The sequence below is a fragment of the Gossypium arboreum genome, chromosome 1 (assembly GCF_025698485.1).
Source record: "Gossypium arboreum isolate Shixiya-1 chromosome 1, ASM2569848v2, whole genome shotgun sequence".
Taxonomy (NCBI): Eukaryota; Viridiplantae; Streptophyta; class Magnoliopsida; order Malvales; family Malvaceae; genus Gossypium; species Gossypium arboreum.
In genome coordinates this window covers 103,310,332-103,320,314 of record NC_069070.1, presented here as the reverse complement: position 1 = coordinate 103,320,314, position 9,983 = coordinate 103,310,332, and the positions used below count along the sequence as shown (strand labels likewise).

The 9,983-nt window shown below is 33.5% G+C and overlaps 1 pseudogene; it reads right to left on the bottom strand.

The window, feature by feature from the left end:
- Nucleotides 1-1,224: 1,224 nt before the first annotated feature.
- Nucleotides 1,225-4,251, bottom strand: LOC108481618 (NAC domain-containing protein 76-like; annotated as a pseudogene).
- Nucleotides 4,252-9,983: the final 5,732 nt, after the last annotated feature.

Here is a 9,983-nt window from a genome sequence, read left to right as displayed (position 1 = left end):
TCTCAAGTGCGTATCGAAAACCTCAGTTTTTGCAAGTTTTGGTCCACGAAAATGGTGGCTATCGGCGCCACACAGCCAGGCACACGGGCCTGTGACTAGGCCGTGTAAGTCACATGGGTGTGTGGCAGGCCGTGCGTTCGGCCGTGTAACTCATTGTTCATTGAATTGAGGCCATACGAACATGTATCCAGGCCGTGTGTGGCTAAGGTAGTGCAGAGTTCACACAGGTATAAGACACGAGCGTGTTTCTAGGCCGCGTGACTCATTGTTTGTGACTTAGGACCACATGGGTAAGCACATGAGAGTGTGCCTAGGCCGTGTGAGTTATGTGGGTAAAGACACGGCCGTGTGTCCAAGCCGTGTAACTCTCTGTTTACAGGCTAAAACCACACGAGGCTAGGGGCATGGGCATGTGCCAGGCCGTGTGAGCTATACAGGCAAGGACACGGCCGTGTGGTAGTATAAGTAGGCCAAAACCCGTTTTTGAGTCCATAAATATGGTTTATGATTGATAATGATTTTTCCCTATTGTATGAATGATCAGAACTTGGTTGATTGAGAACTCTCTGATACTCTGTAACTGACACATGAATGTTATAACTGTAAGTACACTATGAATATCTGTACTCTGCATACGCATGGGTTGGGATGTTGTGAAGAAGGAAGTAATTTACTCTGAATTAGTGGTTAAGCCACTATGTGAATAGTTCTAATTCTGGCGATTTGACGCTATATGTTCCAGTAGCTAAGCTGTGTTACTGTAAACGTGTTAAATAGACACTTTGCGGTGTGTAGGGATGGATGAGCATTGAATGTCCTTAATAGTGTGTTGGGATGGGTGAAGATGGTGTGTAATGAATAGGGTTTAGGATTATCTGCATCTGAAACTGATCTGTGATATATATATGAAATTACATATATATATATATGTGTGTGTACAACTGATCTATTCTGAATCTGAATTGTAAATAGTTGTGTACCGAACTAAATCTCTGAATATAAGTACTTTACAAATAAATACGAACTAAATGATTTGACTACAATTACGCACTGAGTTCACAACTCATTTTATTTTTTGTTGGATTTCAGGTGATCCCCAGTCTTGATCGGGTCAGTGTCGCAAGAGCTAAGTCAACCCTTTTATCTTTTCTTATAAGTATTACCAATAGGGATTTGCATTTTATGGAATTTATGAAGATTATATGTTTTAAATTATTTTTATCTTCAATGATACATAGGAATGTTTTCGTTTGACTGTGTTATGATAGTACGGACTTTGGTATGGGTGTTGTAACCCTCCAAACTTGGTCTAGACGTCCAAATTGGATCTAGGGTGTTACAAATTAGGTGTAACTGCTTTGAAATTTTCAAGATGCCGACCTCACAACCGAGATATTAAAATGGGACTTTTTGGCTTGAAGTGCCGACATCAAGTTGCAATACGGGGTTGCACTTGGTTTGTGAGTGCTGATGCTCTATGCTCTGTGGCTGTTGTGCTAGGAGCTTGTCCAAGAATAGCCATTCACCATTTTACTTGATCTGATCTTGCTGCAACAGTCCACAGCTGCCTCCAGTTGATGCTTGTTTCAATAATTTTCAAGAAGATTCGATATCTATGGAGTTCAAAGAGAAAGGTGATATGAAGGAAGAAGCAACAATTGCTGACTCTGGGCTAAATAATTAAGGGAGGTTGATGGAGGCATCAAAGGAATAATCATATGATGCTTGCAAATGATTATGCTTTGCTTCCAATTAAGCAGAAGAAGCAACATTCCTGATGTAAGCCAAGTTGTCTTCTTAACCCAAACATATTTCAAAATTACTTCTGTTATGATTCTTCTTCTTGAAAACCCTGCACACAACCCACACATCTTCCTGCTAGTCAACACCAACGAGCAACCCATTTTATGTAGTCATTTTATAATGACTGATGAGTAAAGTAAATATTGTTTTATAGTGTATGTATATATGTGTATATGTATATATTCCCAGAACTTGACCAGAATCATCATCATCTAAGCGATACTCATGCATGATCCAATCAGTTTTCTGTCCATGAAGAGCACGTCCCGTGTAAAAAACTAGGGTTTTCCTCATCCTATTTCTCTTGGAGTTGCTAAGGTGGACAGCTCTACCTCTCTCTGTAGCCTTCCAAAAACCAAATATGGTTGCCCGGTTTGTTCGAGTTCTGGTTGGATATTTCTTGTCCTTGTGGCAATATGGCTGAAGCAATACCAATCGTTTTGAAGACTAGAGCTGATCTTGCATTTATCTACATGTTAAAAAAAAAGAATAGAAAAGTAAGCAATTAATCATAATCAATATAGATATAGAAAAGGTTGTGATGGTATACATATCCAAGAGGTTATCACTTGTTAATTAACCAGAAATACAATTATACATGCATAACGTAGAGAGAGGCGAAGCGAGGGCCCCAAATTAAATTTTAATTTTTTATAATTTATATCTTTATAATTTTTAAAGAATAAAATTAAATTTTTATAATTTTAAAGGGGTGAAAGTATAATTTTATTTTTATTAATTTAAATTTTTTAAAAAAATTTAAAAACTTAAATAATAATTTTATAGTTAAGGGGGCTGGGCCAGCCCCTTCTAGATTCGCCACTGAACGTAGAGTTATGTATGAGTAATGACATTTAAGGTCCCAAGGCACAAGTTTGTTGAGATCCACCTCCCTTATAACATCCAGGTCGATAGCTTCAAAGGAGACCTTTTTCCTCAGGTAATAATACAGAAGCTCCTCTTCTGTTGGGTGGAATCGGAACTAAAAGCTGCCTATTTCGAGCTGCCATCGTTTAAATTTCCTACCCCTCTCTGAAACAAGACGTAAGTATGGATATTATCCATAAGGACCATAATATCAGAAAGGATAGCTAGTGTGTGTGTGCATCATAATTAACCATAATTAGTTTAGTATATAAATGATCTGGAAAAAGCAGTAAGAAGTACTGTAGAAAGCTTCAAAAAAAAGAAAGCTCCTAGAAAGCTGATGACAGACTGATGGAATAAGCGAGAACACAAGTTGAAAGAAAACTAGTAGGAAAGATAAAGATTGAAGCAAAGAGAAGAGCGGCCGGGCGGCGGGCAGCAAAAAACAAGCGAACCTTTTGACTTACGTTGGAAGTAGTGCAGGTGATAACATAACACAACAAGCCTAGACTCAGAGGACAAGGCACGGTGGAAATGCAAGCAGGTAGAGATGGAGATAGTAGTAAGTTGACTGATTTCTTAGCTTAAAAGCCACGATGCTCGGAGCTTTTAACTCACATTGATTTAGAAAGAGTGGGTGGGCGGCAATGGCATGGTTCAGAGAATAAGGTGAACAGGATGGATTGGCTAGCTTATCTGGGTCCAGAAATAAATAACAAATGAAAAATATTATATATGATAAAGAAGAAGATTTACCAAAGCTAAAAAAATTATTTTAGAGACAAGGTGTGACAGAGAGAGAGAAAGAGAAGAAATTAACTATAAAATTGTGATCTCTTAAGTCAGAGTTTGAGTGAGAGGGTTCAGTCCTTAAAATCGCCTTATTTGAATGAGGAAATTCTTCCAACTGTCGTTTACTCTTAATATTACACTAAATGTTGAAATTATATTTATAAAAAATTAATGGGTTTTTAGTTGGAAGGATAAAACATAAAAGCATCTTATGTTGAAATATTATTGTATGATCTTTTTAAGATTTATTTTAAGTTGATTATTTTTAGATTTTAGGGTTAATCTATAATTTTACCGTTAAATGTGATAAGTTAGAAAGATATTCAAACCGTACATCAACTACCAGCAAATCGGGAAATCATCAATAAGCCTCCTTTCCTAAACAACTATCAAAACAAATATAAGCTATTTGCCACCTAGATCCTCAAGCTTCATTGGGAATATAAAGTTGTTAGTTATCAAACACCATGTGGGTTCAATGGCCCCATACTATCAAGTCAAAGTGAATGATAGGATTTGTCTCATCATAGACATCCTAGTCTTATCGAAGATCTGCCCCACGTGTTCTATAATGATGGCTAGATAATAAGTCTAACAAGTTAATATCATCCTATATTGGACCTTCAGGAGCGATGAAGGAGGGATCGACTCTCCGATAATACCAAGCCTATACTCTATATCAACTTATCATCAACTCTCAACCTCAACACTCCCCTCACCAGCACCCTTGCTAACTTCTAGCTCTTCGCCCCGACCGGATAAACCGACCTCCGCAGCAACCACCACCATCTCTTCCTTGTCTCCTCCTTATTGTATCACTGTATCAACAATACTTAACCTAAAAATTAAATTTTGACATTATAATGTGTTGTAATTGATGTCCACTAAACTGACTAAAAATTTGACTAAGGCAAGTGTACTTATCAATTAATAGTATTGCTACGGTGAGCAAAGATATCGTTCCTACGAAGACTAAAAGTATTAGTAATTACTGTCTTTCTATTATTTAACCAAATAATTTGAGTGATTGATTTAAAAATTAAAATTAACTAATTTAATTAACTACTTAACAGAACAAATAACAAAACAATCAACTAAACGATTAACAACCAAGAAGTGTAACAATAATTAGGAAAGAATTCACATAGATTTTATCTGTCACTATCAATCTAAATTACGCAATTTCTTTACTTAATATCTTGATCCGTAGAAATCCCTGAATTATGCTAATATCTCTTTAGAGAATAAGAGCAACTGACTCTACGTTGATTAATTGAAATTTCTTTCTAATTAAAACCCCTATTATCGCATTAACTCTATTTGTGGATTCCCCTATTAGATTTGACTCTAACTCGGTAGATTTATGTCGTCTTATTTCTAAGTTTGCATGCAACTCCACTCAATTACGCAAGATCTACTCTTAAATATGGTCTATTCCTCCTCTGATTTAAGCATATCGAACATTGATCAATATTGTAGAAATATCAAACCAAGAATTAAGCACACATAATTAAGAACAAGGTCTAAGTATTTATTGTGTAAAATAAAAATCAAACAACAAAGTGCATCATAGGGTTCATCTCCCCTAGGTATTTAGAAATTTAGTTCATGCTTGTAAAGAAAAACATCTCAGAGACAGTATATCCAAAAGAAATAAAGAAATTCATTATAATCTCTTGAGAAATCAACTAAGAGTCTTTGATCTTGACGGAAATCTGCTTCAGAATCAACTTCTATGGTGTTTTTTTGAGTTGTTTTCTTGAGTATTCTATGGTGGCTCACTCCTATCTTTTTATTTTTGTCATACATATGTTTTAGGATGTCTGAAAAACTTGTAAATTACGTTTTCCTGCAGTTCAGAGTCTCATTTCACGAAATGAACACGGTCTGCCACATGGCTGTGTGGCAATCTGTGTGGCTCACACGACCATGTAGAAGGGGTCAGCCCGTGTGGCTCTTGTACCTTACTTCGATTTTTTGATTTTCGCTCATTTTTCACTCTTTTTGTTCCCAAATGCTCTCCTAAGTATAAAGAAATGAATTTAAAGAATTAGTAGCATAAAATTCACCATTAACATCGAATAATCACCTAAAATCGCATTAACAATAGGATTAAAACATATTACCTGTAGCACTTATCAATTATTGATATTTATCATTATATTTTTGAATCAAATTTTACAATTATAATTTGCATGTCTTTAACATATCTTTGTTGAAAGAGAAAGTCCAAGAAAATAAGAGTTTGCCCCCAAAATCTTTTATACAAAAGCATTGCACAAGACAATCTATAAATTGAGATAAAAGAGCATTGCTGTTACAAGTTATGAAAGTATCATCAACGTACATTAGTAAAAATAGGACATGTTAGCAACTTTGGAGAATAAAAACATACGTGCTTGAATGTGAATTCTTGAATTCGATGTCTAAAAAGAAACTGACACAACTCATGATACCAAGTTTGAGTTTGAAACCATAAATAGCCTAAGCTTACATAACATATGTGGGATGATCAGAGTCCATGAAGCAAAAAGGTTGAGTCGTGAAAATGTTTTTAATGAGTTTGCCTCAAAGAAATGCATTATCAACATCCAATTGACGAAGTGATTATGCATTACTTATTGCAATATTAAGCACAAGTATTATTGTGGTGGGTTTAATACTAATATTAAAAGTTTTGTGATAGTGTATACCAGGCCTTTAATGAAAGCCTTTCACCACAAGTTGTGAATTGAACCATCAGAATATCTTTTAATATGATAAATCCAATCACAACCAACTAGATTCATCAGATGGAACTAACTCTCATGTTCCATTATGAACTAGACCATCATAGTTTTCAGACATTGCTTGACACCAATCATGATCTTTAAGGGCTTACTAGGTTTAAAGATAGGTGAAGTGGTTTTTCCAATGTGAAGGTTGAGTTTGTGTATTAGTTTGGTGGCTCATGTGGTGTTTTGAATGGGTTGTGGAGGTTGCAGGTTGGTTTGTATTTCTGTGGGTTGATGAGAGGAATTAGTCGTTGGATGGTGAGTTGGAGACTTATGAAGCATCATTGTGCAAAGGCAATTCTTGATGAAGTAAGATTTGGAATACTAAGGGCAAAGGGAATCCAAGTATGAGAAGTGGGATGTGGTGTAAGAAAAAACCGATTCTACAAATTTGACGTGACCAGAAACAATGATTTTTTAGGTAAAAAGGGTCAAATAATAAATATGCACTTTGACATAAAGAGTAGAAAATAAAATACACAATTTTTGTTGAAGTTTATAAATAACACAAACACCCAAAAATATTAAGTTTGGAGTAATTAGGACTTTTGTGGAAATTTAATTCATAGCCATAAATAATAATAAAAAAAAAGGAAAAAAGATCCAGCTAGAGTTTGCTCACTCACCCACATAGGGTAAAACTAAAAATAGAATTCATTAAATTATTTTATTACTTCTTTAGAGTTGAAGAAACTGATTAAAAGAATTGAATTAAAAATAAAATTAACATATATTAGCATGAAAAACATTTAAAATTTTTATGATACTTTTTAAAAAAATTTAAATATATTAAATTGGAAAAATACCTTATTTTATTTTTAATAATACCGACACAACACACAACCCAATACCATGTATAGAAAGGGATTCTCACGCAACCTCGTATGCTCACATTCTCTTCTCTGATTGCTTATTAGCTATATTTATATTTCTAATAAAATGCTAAAGCTAATCTGTCTGCCGTTACCTTAACGAATGCTAAACCACACAGTCTTTATTTTAAATTATATAATGTGTAGTTAATTCATGCATGAATTTCTTTTTCTAGCAATGCAAATATAAACATTTACTAAAATTAATAAATCAAGATTATTTAATAAATGGTATTTATCACTTTTATATTTATTAATCATATTGAAATCTATATAAAAGGATCTTCCTTCTTACATGTCACATACCCAACTATTTCTTTTTCTTTTTACATTTTAGTTAAATTTAAATTTTAATGTATATATATATATATATATATATATATATATATATTAAATTTTAACATAATTTAGTCCTATATTTTTATAATACTATTAATTATTCCTTACACGTCCCACATGCAACCATTTTTCCTTTCCTTCTTTAATTTTTCATTTTATAATAAAAAATTAAATTTTAGTTTTCGTCCTCTAATATGTCTAAACTTGATATTTAATCTATACATTTTAATTTTTAACATAATTTGATTCCTATATTTTTATAATGTTATTAATTAGTCAAAATAGTTGATATAATTAATTGTTTCGTTTAAACATTACATAGTTATATATAGTTTAAATACCATAAGAGTCTTAAAGACCAACCACGAGCTTTTCATTTCTTTTAGGTTTATGTTGCTTTATTTTATTTTATTTTTACATTATAAGACAATAGTCAAATTTCAATTTTGGCCTCTAGACTATGCTAAAACTAAATAGTAAATCTATATACTTCAAATTTCTTTTTACATAATTTAGTCCATCCACTTTAATGTAATTAGTTAGTCTAAATAATTAATATTATTAACTATTTCAATCAAAATGCTAACATCAATTTTTCTTAAAAAGAATATAATTCTAATAGGAAAAAAGTTATCTTGACAATTGAATGTGTTGTTAAGAAAATCCTAATGAATAATTTCAACGTTATTTTTATTGTTAAATGACTACTAAGTGATTTTTCTAAAAAAAATTAAAATGTCACACTGGAGAATTTAATGGAAGAATTTCAAAGATGGTAATAACTGTAACACCCATAACCAGTATTCGTCGCCAGAATAGGGTTACAGAGCATTACCAAACTTATTTCATAAACAATCATACATTCCACATGCATTTTCCATTCCCAAATAAAGTCATTCACAATCAATCATACAGTTCTTAATACGAGCCTACGAGGCCCAAATCATGCATTAAAAGTGGTTCGGGACTAAACCGATAACTTAGAAAATTTTTGGAAAACATAAATTTTTTTTCAAAATACAGGGACACACGCCCGTGTGGTCCGGCTGTGTGTCTCACACGGCCAAAGACACACCCGTGTCACAGGCTGTGTGGACATTCGAAATGGGATCGCATGGTCGTGTCCCAGCCCGTGTCTGACCCCGTGTAACTCTCTGACTTGGGTCACACGGCCAACCATACACTCGTGTGACTAGCCCGTGTACCTTTTGAAATGGCCTCACACGCACGTGTGCCAGTCCGTGTACTAGGTCGTGCCAAAACTGTAAGCTATACTGACTTATGCCACACGGCCAGGTCACATGCCTGTGTGCTGGGCCATGTGGAGCATACTGACTTGGTTTCTAATTATGTACAAGGGGACACACGGCCGTGTCATCAAACCGTGTGTCACACACGGCTGAGACACACGCCCTTGTTGTAATAGCCCGATTTAGACCCTAATCGGAACGACGGTTTCGGGACCACGAATCCGAGTTAGAAATATACTTAAATATTATTTTTCATATTTATTATATGTGAATTTGCATGTGTGAAAGTTTCGTACGAAAATTTGATTGTTGGTGTGCTTAATTTAATAAAAAGGGCTTAATCACGTAAATTGAAAACTTTGTAGTTAATAGCATAAGGGCCAAATTGTTAATGGCTTTGTAAGTTGAAGCATTTAAGTGGCAATTTGACCATATTTAAATGTTATGGACGGTAGTGGCCTTGTGTATAATGGTTTCATAATTTTATTTTAAAGGTTAAAAATGTAAACTTATTAAAATGTTAATATATTAATAAAACATAAAAAAGTCTTCATACTTTTATTTTGCATGACCGAAACTTAAAGAAAAATAAGGTTTAGAAAGCTTTGAATATTCGGAAATTTGGAAGCTAAATCAAGGTATGTTTTTGTTTCGGTTTTTGATAATTTTTACGTTTTTGAGATCGTTGCTTGAATCTTGTCCAGGCCATGCTCGAATTTCGATTTTGGTGAATATTTTGAGTTATGGCATTGATGAATATTTGTGTTTTGTGATGTTTGATGATAAATTATGAAAGATATGTTTTGGATTAATATGTTTTGTGTTGGAGTTTTTGATGATTTTGAGTAATTAGGACTAAATTGCAAAAATAATAAATTGAGGGACTAAAATGAAAAATAAATGAAATGTGTGTATTTATATGTGTTAGATGAACATTCGGCATGAAGATTTTGTGTATTTTGTATTTTATGCAATTAGGACTAATTTGTAAAAAGTATGAAATATCAAGGGTAAAATAGTAATTTGTCTATTTATGTGTTGTTGGATTAAATTGAATGAAATTTTGTTTAAATGAGGTTAATTTGAAATTATATAGATCAAGAACAAAAGAAGTCGGACTTGGATCGGGGAAAAGTAAAAATAGTTGAATAGCCGATTTATAACGTTCGTCGATATCCGAGGTAAGTCTTTAAGCAATTAAACATCATTTATATTGAATGTAACTTGGTTTAATATGCTGTTTTGGAATCAATAGATTCATAAAAGAGCTAGCCGAATGTGTTTAA